Genomic DNA, 12,673 nt, shown 5'->3' with positions numbered 1-12,673 from the left:
ATAGGATTCCGATGGAATCCGGAATAGGATTCCGATGGAATTCGGAATAGGATTCCGATGGAATCCGGAATAGGATTCCGATGGAATTCGGAATAGGATTCCGATGGAATTCGGAATAGGATTCCGATGGAATCCGGAATAGGATTCCGATGGAATTCGGAATAGGATTCTGATGGAATCCGGAATAGGATTCCGATGGAATCCGGAATAGGATTCCGATGGAATCCGGAATAGGATTCCGATGGAATCCGGAATAGGATTCCGATGGAATCCGGAATAGGATTCCGATGGAATCCGGAATAGGATTCCGATGGAATCCGGAATAGGATTCCGATGGAATCTGGAACAGGATTCCGATGGAATCCGGAACAGGATACCGATGGAATCCGTAATAGGATTCCGATAGAATCCGGAATAGGATTCCGATAGAATCCGGAATAGGATTCCGATGAAATCCGGAATAGGATTCCAATGGAATTCAGAATAGAAATTCCGATGGAATTCAGAATAGAAATTCTGATGGAATCCGGAACAGGATTCCGATGGAATCCGGAGCAGGATTCCGATGGAATCCGGAGCAGGATTCCGATGGAATCCAGAACAATGGAATATAGAACAGGATTCCGAATGAATCCGATTAATAGTTTCGATTCAATTTGGTCCAGAATCCGAACAAGGGAGCCGATGGAATCCGGAACAGAACGGCAAAGGTATCTAGAACAGGATTCCGATGGAATCCGGAACAGGATTCCGATGGAATCCGGAATAGAATTCTGATGGAATCCGGAATAGGATTCTGATGGAATCCGAAATAGGATTCCGATGGAATCCGGAATAGGATTCCGATGGAATCCGGAATAGGATTCCGTTGGAAACTGGAATAGGATTCCGATAGATGGAATCCGGAATAGGATTACGATGGAATCCGGAACAGGATTCTGATTGAATCTAAAACGGGATTTCGATGGAATCCGGAATAGGATTGCGATGAAATCCGGAACAGGATTCTGATGGAATCCGGAACAGGATTCCGATGGAATCCAGAACAGGATTCCGGAACAGGATTCCGAATCCGGAATTCAGCATTCCGAATCCGGAACAGGATTCCGATGCAATCCGGAACAGGATTCCGATGGAATCCAGAACAGGATTCCGATGGAATCCGGAACAGGATTCCGATGGAATCCGGAACAGGATTCTGATGGAATCAGGAACAGGATGCCGATGGAATAAGGAACAGAATTCCGATGGAATCATGAACAGGATTCCGACGGAATCAGGAACAGGATTCCGACGGAATCCGGAATAGGATTCCAATGGAATCCGGAATAGTATACCGATGGAATCTGGAATAGGATACCGCTTGAATCCGAAATAAGATTCCGATGGAATCCGGAATAGGATTCCGATGGAATCCGGAACAGTATTCCGATGGAATCCGGAACAGGATTCCGATTGAATCTGACACAGGATTCCGATGGAATCCGGAACAGGATTCCAATGGAATCCAGAACAGGATTCCGGAACAGGATTCCGAATCCGGAATTCAGGATTCCGAATCCAGAACAGGATTCCGATGGAATCCGGAACTGGATTCCGATGGAATCAGGAACAGGATGCCGATGGAATCCGGAACAGGATTCCGATGGAATCCGAAACAGGATTCCGATGGAATCCGGAACAGGATTCCGATGGAATCCGGAAAAGGATTCCGATGGAATCCAGAACAGGATTCCGATGGAATCCAGAACAGGATTCCGATGGAATCCGGAACAGGATTCCGATGGAATCCGGAACAGGATTCCGATGGAATCCGGAACAGGATTCCGATGGAATCCGGAACACGATTCCGATGGAATCCGGAACAGGATTCCGATGGAATCCAGAACACGATTCCGATGGAACCCGGAACAGGATTCCGATGGTATCCGGAACAGGATTCCGATGGAATCCGGAACAGAATTCCGATGGAATAGGATTCCGATGGAATCCGGAATAGGATTCCGATGGAATCCGGAATAGGATTCCGATGGAATCCGGAATAGGATTCCGATGGAATCCGGAATAGGATTCCGATGGAATCCGGAATAGGATTCCGATGGAATCCGGAATAGGATTCCGATGGAATTCGGAATAGGATTCCGATGGAATCCGGAATAGGATTCCGATGGAATTCGGAATAGGATTCCGATGGAATCCGGAATAGGATTCCGATGGAATCCGGAATAGGATTCCGATGGAATCCGGAATAGGATTCCGATGGAATCCGGAATAGGATTCCGATGGAATCCGGAATAGGATTCCGATGGAATCCGGAAATAGATTCCGATGAAATCCGAAAAAGGATTCCGATGGAATCCGGAAAAGGATTCCGATGGAATCCAGACTAGGATTCCGATGGAATCCGGAATAGAATTTCTATGGAATCTGGAACAGGATTCCGATGGAATAGGATTACGATGGAATCCGGAATAGGATTCCGATGGAATCCGGAATAGGATTCCGATGGAATCCGGAATAGGATTCCGATGGAATCCGGAACAGGGTTCCGATGGAATCCGAAACAGGATTCCGATGGAATGTGGAACAGGATTCCGATGGAATGCGGAACAGGATTCCGCTGGAATCCAGAACAGCATTCCGATGGAATCCGGAACAGGATTCCGCTGGAATCCGGAACAGGATTCCGATGGAATCCGGAACAGCATTCCGATGGAATCCAGAACAGGATTTCGATGGAATCCAGAACAGGATTTCGATGGAATCCAGAACACGATTCCGATGGAATCCAGAACAGGATTCCGATGGAATCCAGAACACGATTCCGATGGAATCCGGAACAGGAATCCGATGGAATCCGGATCAGAATTCCGATGGAATCCGGATCAGGATTCCGATGGAATCCGGATCAGAATTCCGATGGAATCCGGAACAGGATTCCGATGGAATCCGGAACAGGATTCCGATGGAATCCGGAACAGGAATCCGATGGAATCCGGAACAGGATTCCGATGGAATCCGGAACAGGATTCCGATGGAATCCGGAACAGGATTCCGATGGAATCCGGAACAGGATTCCGATGGAATCCGGAACAGGATTCCAATGGAATCCGGAACAGGATTCCGATGGAATCCAGAGCAGGATTCCCATGGAATCCAGAGCAGCATTCCAATGGAATCCAGAACAGGATTCGATGCAATTCGGAACAGAATTGCGATGCAATTCGGAACAGAATTCCGATGCAATCCGATTAAGGATTCCGATGGAATCCGGAATAGGATTCCGATGGAATCCGGAACAGGATTCCGATGGAATCCGGAATAGGATTCCGATGGAATCCGGAATAGGATTCCGATGGAATCCGGAACAGGATGGAATCCGTAACAGGTTTCCGATGGAATCTCTGGTTCATCTATCCATCTATCTCGGATTTCATCAGAATTATTTCTAAGATTTCATCAGAATCATGTCTCAAATTTCATTGGAATTCCGTCTCGGATTTCATCGAAATTACATCGCAATCCTGCCCCTGAAGCAAAAGGTTTTAATTGTTTTTTAGATTTTCTTCGAAATATTTCAAATGATTGCATTAGAACGGTATCAAAATCTTTCCAGGAATTTATTGAAACGATTTACATCGAAGTCCTTTTAATGATTTCTAAAATTCTCTAAAACTTCATATTTATCTTTACAAATAAGTGATTCTCTTGATGTGTTTGCGAGGGATACGGTTTAGAATGATTCTCGTCTGGTTCTGAAGTTCTCCTATTTTTTTGTAAATCTTTTCAGTAATGCCTCTTGCTCCATATCCTAAGCACTTATGGTGCTTATTGACATGAACATGAAAAAATGAAGTTTATTTTCATCTTTTTTCACTAACAACACTTCACACTTTGAAGCCATGCACATTGTGCATCCATTGTAATCATTGCATTATTCCAAGGCGACTCTCACTCTCACCAGCCTTTGTCCGCCAAAGTTCACATCTCCAATATTCAATCCCATTATGTATGCCAGCTACCAAACGCGCGCAGGTCGTGGACAAACGGAAACGAAACATTCAACGCGAAGACGCTGACTCCGGCGGGACGAGAGGAGCAGGCAGTTCAACCCGGTGCTAATTAATATTCCTGCCCACAATGTGTGTACATGAAGAACGTCCGCATCTCCTGCCACCGCTCTGTCTTCGTCCGACCAGCGAACTCACTTTTAGCAGATTCTAGCGTATTCCAGTCACACCAACAGCGGTGACAACGACGCGACGACGTCGCTACCACAAGGCTAGGAATTCAACGTGCGCTGTCTCGCGAGTTGCCTACGCGCAAGTAGCTAATGCTTAGCGAGCGCGACATGGACGGCAGAACTAGAATTTCAATTTGCAACAAAGTGTTTGACCGTTTGCGGAGAACAACTTTCTCGAGCGGAGTTCTCGGAAATCGCGGTGTAATGAACGCCTGCAAAATTTAGCAAGTGTTCGACGTTAGAACCTAACAGAAAAGAACAGAAGATTTCTCTGTTCGTCGATGCCGGTCCTCGCTTTTGTGGAAAAGTGTCGCACAGAATCGGAGATTGCAGGTGAGGTTCGCAGCATAAATGTGTGTCACCTCAATTCATTCATTTTTTGAGGTTGGTCAATTAGTGGTTGTGAGGGTAGCGCCTCTGTTGTCGTGCTGATTTGAAATAGTGTTGACGAATGAAGGCAATGGAAACATGATGGAAGTAGCGACACAAGTGGTTTATGCTAATTCAGGTGGTCTACCGGCGGTGCGGCGGCACTCATCAACATCGAAATTTATTACATTTGACGAAATCCAACGCAAACCGGTGAGTGGATCGCACATTTTCCGGTTTCTGTTGTGCCGGTACCATAGAAAGAATGAGACATTCGTTATTCCTAGTTTCGTTTTGACCATGGCAAACAAATTTATTTTGATCTTTCTGATTTTGAGGCAAACATATGAGGTAAATGAGGAACTAAACACTCAGAGGCTATTCGACATGTTTCTTTGTCATCATACTCAATTGTTATGAAACATTTTTGTACAAATATATCGAAATGCATCCATGAAATTATTGATTTTCGTTAAAGGTCTAAGACTCTTTTTTTGGGACAGGGATTATTTATTGATGTGATCTAAGTTGAAGACCGACAAAAGGCTAATACATCATCAACAATAAAATAGCAAATTCTTAGAAGAGCATATAAAAAAGATATAAAATTAGCTATCCGAAAACTTGATTCTTAGCAGCTGTTTTCATTTTGGAGTCCTATAGGACAAACTGCGTCCAAAGAAAAATACATAATGAGTCAGCATGAATCGTTTACCCGCCATCGTTCATACTCGAGTTATTTCAAACAATTCAATTTAAGCAATTTAGAGGCTCTTTACCTTCACTAGTGATTCTGCTTCTCCGTCGACGTTCGAGTTCTACTTATCGTTGAATGCTTCCATCGGGAGCTAACCAGCTAGCGTAATCTAACTGTTTTTTAATTACTTTTCTCTCTATGTTGCGTTGCTCTTTTGAGCTCCGTTTTCACTTCTTCCCCACCGCAAACGAGAGTGTTTCAGCTGCTCTTTGGTTTGCTTCTCCGGTTGGGCACTTGAAACGCTTTTCTTCACGCACTTTTCCACACCACGTCTCACTATTATTTACTTTAGCTCCTTCGCCTAGATCAGCCACCCGGCGCTCTTCCACCGCGCCTCGTTTTCAGCTAGACTTTTTCGCTTTTTTTGGCTAGCCCAGTTGGATAGAAAAAAAATAACAACCATGGAACACTCCATTACACAATTTAAGATACAAACATAGATTATGTGGAAAACTCTTCTTGGCGTTTTGTTAGACGCGAGTTGATATCTACACTTGCAATGAACGAAGGAATTCGGCGTGTCCAATGCTGGCAGTGTAGGTCGGTGAAACGAACACTTTCACGTCACTGCAGCAGTTGTTACATGGGAAGTTGGTGATGTTCGCCAATTGTTTTATAGTGGGTTACCTGTAAAGAGACAATTTACAATAATCAGAATTGTTGATTATGGACATTTATTTATTGGGGGAGAGATGTTGTGAAAGTGTTTTCTACTGCAATAACGAGATTTTGAGAGAGAAAAGGAGAAAATTGATTTTTGAACGATTACTCACGGTAATGGAATAAACATAAGGAAAATAGTAGCGCATATTTCTAAAATTGAATTATTTTCGCACCCAAAGGTAAACATTAATGCACTAAAACCAAATGGCCAGGATGATAAAAGTTTTATTACACATCCACCAAACAGCTTCCACTTGATTGACAAATAAATAAAAACTGATGAAGTCTAAAGCAACTCGCGTCGTATAAAAAAAATCAAACGGTTTCTTGCGTTTCATCAATAACCCAGAATACCCGCCTTAAAAATGATTACGCTGCTTTCGATACACACCGTTTTGCCGCGCCGGCCGCAAGCTCCCAGTATGGTAGCTATGTTGATCCACGCTACCAGAGATCCGCTATTCTAGAATTTTTCCATTCTCCCCAACTTCGCCGATGTTCGTTTCCCCGTTCAACACCCTCCCGGCTACGTTTTCCTAGCATATGTCCATCATCGATGAATGAATGGATGGGATGCTCATTTCAGATGCTGTTACATATGTACATACATCGGATAAACAATAACAGACATTGCCTTCTACCATCGCGTCGCCACCGCCACCGAGTAGATCATTCAACACAAACACCCACCTCTGCTGGGTAGGACTGATTACACACACGTTCACGTGATCCGCAGCCCATTATGCTTTCTGCACTCGCGCTTGCTTGAAATTGGTGTGCTCCACCAACAATCACCAACAGCTTTTTTCCTTGTTTTTTAGTGATTCTCTTTGACACCTATACTGTGCAATAAACGTATTCGTTGTATCAAACAGCATGGCAAACGAAATCGAGCTTCTATTTTGCTGATCGTCGTTGGTTTTTTTTTCTTCTTTCGATTTCAACTGTTGGCCGACTGGACAGTACTCCCGGAAGAATCTATGCACTATGGGCCACAGATCAACACTTTGACGACAAAACCTGATGGATTTAACTAACTTATGATAGTTATACTAACTGGCAGGAAATATCAGTAAAAGTGTGACAAGTCGTTTTTATTACGAATTTAAAACGGATGTTTCATACCACTGATGTCGAAGTTTTAGACCTCGTTTTAGTGCAGTTGACAAACAGAACTTGTTAAATCGACTTTAAACGAATGATATTGTGGGTTTTCAAAATTAATAAATGATAAAAAAGCAGAACCAGTTCAAATAAGCACTCATTCTATCGCCAGATGCAACGTATCGTATACATGTATCGAATCTAGACATTTTAAAGACAGTTCTTTTTGCAAATTTCTCTGTGTTCAAGGGATTGTCCACTTGTGAGATTTAAGAATTGTTCGGTAAAACCCTGAAGTTGAAGGAATAGCTTAATATAAATGATAAATAATTTGGAGCTGTTTCGGTTGGATTTATTATGAACATAGACTTATTTTACTTTGCTAAGCTTCTACATAGTATAATCGAGTGTCGAGCACAAGAGTAAAATATCATTGTACTAAAGGGGGAAGGGACGTTTGACCGAAAGGGGCATTTGGCCGAAAAGATCATTTGGCCGAATAGGTCATTTGAAAAGTGAGAAATTAGAAGTGAGAAGAGAGACGACTCAATTCTCATCCCTCATTTCTCAATTTTTCTGTAAAAAGTGAGAAGCGTGAAGTGAATAGTGACAGTCAGACGTCTCACTACCCACCTCGCACTACTCACTTTTCACAGTGAGAAGTGAGAAATTAGAAGTGAGAAGAGAGACAGCACTCATCATTTCTCATTTCTCACTGTAAAAAATGAGAAATGAGGAGTGAAACATCTCACTTCTCACTTCTCACTGTGAGTAGTGAAAGGTGCGAGTGAGTTGTGAGACGTCTCAGAAAAGGGGAATGAGAATTGAGACGTCTATTTTCTCACTCCTAATTTCTCACTTTTCAAATTACCTATTCGGTCAAATTACCCTTTCGGCCAAACGACCCTTTCCGCCAAATGACCATTTCGGCTAAATGACCCTGTTCACGCCAAACGTAAACCACCGTTTGGTCACACTGGAATCCCGATATAGCTCATAGTTCGAAGTGAAATTTTATTACTTCTCCACTGTATTCTTCATATTTTATTTATTTACTAGCAGGCCCGACGAACTTCGTTTCGCCTAAAATTGATTTATTCTCTGATTAGCTCTCGAGTTATGAAGAAATTGGTGATTAATTTGTACGGGAGCCCCCCTTTCCAAAGGTGGGAGGGGTCTGGGACCATCTTAAGAACCTTCCCCGGCCCCAAAAACCTCTGCATACAAATTTTCTCGCCAATCGGTTCAGTAGTTTCCGAGTCCATAAGGGTCAGACAGACAGAAATTCATTTTTATGTATATAGAAGATTATCAGACTAAGGCCGGAGTGGCCTGTGCTGCACATAAAAGTCTTCTCCATTCAGCTCGGTCCATGGCTGCACTTCGCCAACCACGCAGTCTGCGGAGGTTCCGCAAATCGTCCTCCACCTGATCGATCCACCTTGCCCGCTGTGCACCTCGCCTTCTTGTTCCCGTTGGATCGTTGTCGAGAACCATTTTCACCGGATTACTGTCCGACATTTTGGCTACGTGCCCGGCCCACCACAGTCTTCCGATTTTCGCGGTGTGAACGATGGATGGTTCTCCCAACAGCTGATGCAACTCGTGGTTCATTCGCCTCCTCCACGTACCGTCCGCCATCTGCACCCCACCATAGATGGTACGCAACACTTTCCTTTCAAAAACTCCCAGTGCGCCTTGGTCCTTGGAGCATCGTCCAGGTCTCGTGTCCGTAGAGAACTACCGGTCTTATAAGCGTTTTGTAGATAGTCAGTTTGGTACGGCTGCGAACTCTATTCGATCGGAGCGTCTTACGGAGTCCAAAGTACGTACGATTTCCAGCACCTATGCGCCTCTGAATTTCTCTGCTGGTATCGTTATCGGCGGTCACCAGTGAGCCCAAGTACACGAATTCTTCAATCACCTCGATTTCGTCACCACCGATAGAAACTCGTGGTGGGTGGCTTACATTGACCTCTCTTGAGCCTCTTCCTATCATGTACTTCGTCTTCGACGTATTGATGACTAGTCCAATCCGTTTAGCTTCGCTTTTCAGTCTGATGTAGGCTTCCTCCATCCTCTCAAAGTTACGTGCCATGATATCAATGTCGTCGGCGAAACCAAATAACTGGACGGACTTCGTGAAAATCGTACCACTCGTGTGGTCCCTGCTCTTCGTATTACTCCCTCCAAAGTGATGTTGAATAGCAGACACGAAAGACCATCACCTTGCCGTAACCCTCTACGCGTTTCGAAGGGACTCGAGAATGCCCCTGAAACTCGAACTACGCACATCACCCGATCCATCGTCGCCTTGATCAACCGTATCAGTTTATCCGGAAATCCGTTTTCGTGCATTAGCTGCCATAGCTGGTCCCGATCGATTGTATCATATGCGGCTTTGAAGTCGATAAATAGATGATGTGTGGGCACGTTGTATTCGCGGCATTTCTGTAATACCTGACGTATGGCGAACACCTGGTCTGTGGTAGAGCGTTCACCCATAAATCCCGCCTGGTACTGCCCCACGAACTCTCTTGCAATTGGTGTTGATGTTGATTGGTGTATTCTTCATATATAACAACAATTAAGGATATATGAGGCAGAATGATTAGATGCCTACTTCTGACCGATCGTCTGCAGAGACATTGTGTCCCTCTTTTTTTTATTCTTTATTAAAGTGATTTTTTTTGTTTCTATAAGTTCATCACTGATTGTGTCCCTCTTCCCACCAACCTTTTCTCACAAACAACAGTCCTGGTAGCAGTGGAAACAACAGCAGTACTATAATTGACTGCCGGACAGTACGGTCCATTCGCATAGGCGAACCTCTCTCGTTCCTAGTACTTTTTAAACATGGATTGGGATGGGTAAAGGTGTAGAATTGTGTACATTTATAAAATGTAAATTTGTAAATAAAATGTAGATAGAGTTCAAGAACTATTTTTATAAATTGTATTTATTCCTGGCCATGAGTTTTCATTTCGACGTCAACAGACCCTTTTTGCCTGGGGGCAGCAGGGACTATATCCAAGGGCTTGACGACCCCTCCCCAACTGTCTGCGAGTCAGGGGGTTCTGCCTAGGAGATGGTGGGGTTAACAGGGGGCTCTGTTAATTCCCTCCCAAAAACCACAAGTATCCGAAAGCAGACCCTATCAAGCGACCGTGTGCCGCTTAAAGCACACAAGCCCCTAACCCCGAATCCCGAAAATGAATGACCTGGGGGGGGGGAAATAATTAGCCAGGTAATTAACGGAGCCTGTGGAAGTTCCACAGAGTGAGGGCTGCTTCGGCGGCAAGTGGGTGGCCGCACACTCCCAAGTGGTGCACAAATGGTGCAAGTGCAAAGGAGAACGGGGGTAATATCCTCACGGAGTGAGTTCTCGAATGTAAGGGTGAGCACACAAGTAAATCTCACACGGTAAGGATGGTTGATCGAGTGGCTGCTTACCCGGGTAGAAGAGAACAGCAAAATAATATCAAATTTTACTATTAATATATGAATAACTGAATAGCAAAATCTGATATTAGTTTGTTTGATATAGTTGTTAAAATAGCAAAAATAATAACTGAGATTGCTCTAGCAAATAACTCATAAATAACTTATTTTGCTACTATAATAACAAACCAATAGCAAAATATTTGAAGAAAAGAAAATATCAAAATCAGTTATTATTGATATGTTGAAAATGCAAATGATAAATGAATAAAAAACTTTGCTATGATTGCAAAATGTGTTCTTTATTTGTTGTTGTGCTCTTTCTTACAATAACATATAAATAACTAATTTTACTATTATAACAAAACTTGTTGTTGGGATGCTATTTTATGTTATTTATGAATAACATAAGAATAACTAAATCTGATATCATAGCAAAATTTGTTATTATTATGATATTTGTTTGTTATTCACCTCTACCCGGGTAGGCAGTAGGGTGGCAGTGGGTGGTACCCACACACCCGCAGTAAGGGTCCCTGCTTAACAGGGAAGTGAGCGGACTGCTTCGGCAGTAGAATGAGTGGTCTGCCCACGCCGGGGGGATTATTGTCATGGTAAGGTGCTAAGCAACCAGGGTACCAGCCATGTACACATCCTCTCTGGGTGGGTGGACAAGAAGGGGTCCCTTGGGCAGGACTAGAGAACCACTACATTGAGTGAGCTCAACCTGGACAGCGGAGAACCAGACTGGGGTATCTCCTGTAAGATACCTTTACTTCCTGACTGGTGCTGAGTTACCACTGCCTGGGTTGATAGGTGATTGGTCTGTCTCGTAGCCGAGGTAAGACTTTCGAAGGATTCACTGCCCTAGGGTCGCCTCCGGCTTGGCACACAGGTAGTGCCACCCTGTTGCAGGAAGGAGACGGATACCACCCTAATTGAGGACTGTCTGTGTTGTGGGATATCAGTAAGAGGTGCCTCCTGCAAGGTACCTGCAATTTCCTTGCTGTTGTTCCCGTAGCACAGGCAGGTGAGTGTTGGGGCACATTTGGTGCCAGTGTGTCGATGTGCACAGGTGGTGCATGGGACGTTAAGGAGAGCTGAGGCGTCAAGGAGAGAGCGCAATGCTCAAATAGTCGCACCCCCGATGTATTGCTTAATTGCGGGCCGGGGGTGTGACTGGAGAAGAAGGAGTTGGTTTTAGTGGGTCGGGAGTAGTGACCTCAACCCCACACTACCTGGGTTCGCCTCCCCAGGTGTCTGATAACAGATTTCCGTTACCTTCTATAAAAAAAACCCTTTCGGCCAAATGACCATTTCGGCCGAATGACCATTTCAGCCAAATAACCATTTTGTCCAAATATCCCTTTTGGCTAAATGAGCCGTTCGGCTGAATGACCCTTTCGGCCAAACGATTCTTTCGGCCAAAAGACCCTTTCGGCCAAATGATCATTCGGTCAAATTACCCTTTCGACTTAATGACCATTTCGGACTAATGACCCTTTCGGCCTAATGACCCTTTCTGCCAAATGACCCTCTCAGCCAAACGACCCTTTCGGCCAAATGACCCTTTCGACCAAATGACCCTTTCGACCAAATGACTTTTTCGGTCAAACAACCCGTTCGGCCAAATGACCCTTTCGGTCAAATGACTTTCGGCCAGATGGGCTTCGACCTAATGGTTTGTTCGGCCTAGAGGTATTCGCCCAATGGCTTTCGGTCGAATGGGTTTCGGCCAGTCGACCCTTCCCCAAAGTAATTTCCCCGAACGTAACAATTCTCCGAATGCAATTTCCCCGAATGTAACAATACCCCGAATGTAACATTTCCCCGAAAATATAGTATCTCCTGCAAACACATTTTCACAATCGAGTGTATACGTCCGAGAAGAGCAACGTTCGAAGATACGTTCAAGAGTGTCTTATTGAAGATTATCAGCTCAAGATCCTTTGATAGTATTGGATGTTCTTGGTCCTACAGTGTTACCAAGGTGACTTTTATACTAGTTTGACCGAAAAACGGCAGCATTTTCTAAAATAGAACCTCGAACTACAATTCCGATTGAAATCGTTTTGGTAAATATTTTTCTATCTTTT

The 12,673-nt window shown here is 44.1% G+C and overlaps 1 protein-coding gene across 2 annotated transcripts in view; it reads right to left on the bottom strand.

The window, feature by feature from the left end:
* The window catches only part of LOC134225898 (ecdysone receptor), a 917,337-nt gene that overhangs the window by 775,856 nt on the left and 128,808 nt on the right, over positions 1 to 12,673 (bottom strand). The window contains exon 1 of one of the 2 annotated variants that reach the window (XM_062706326.1): positions 5,392 to 5,937. The exons of the other annotated variant lie outside the window; for it this stretch is intronic. The gene's annotated coding sequence lies outside the window, so the exon portion shown is untranslated. Of the gene's footprint in view, positions 1 to 5,391; positions 5,938 to 12,673 lie in introns of those variants that run through there. 2 annotated transcript variants of the gene reach the window in all.

Source organism: Armigeres subalbatus, chromosome 3 (assembly GCF_024139115.2).
Source record: "Armigeres subalbatus isolate Guangzhou_Male chromosome 3, GZ_Asu_2, whole genome shotgun sequence".
NCBI lineage: Eukaryota > Metazoa > Arthropoda > Insecta > Diptera > Culicidae > Armigeres > Armigeres subalbatus.
This window is presented reverse-complemented; position numbering and strand designations above follow the sequence as displayed.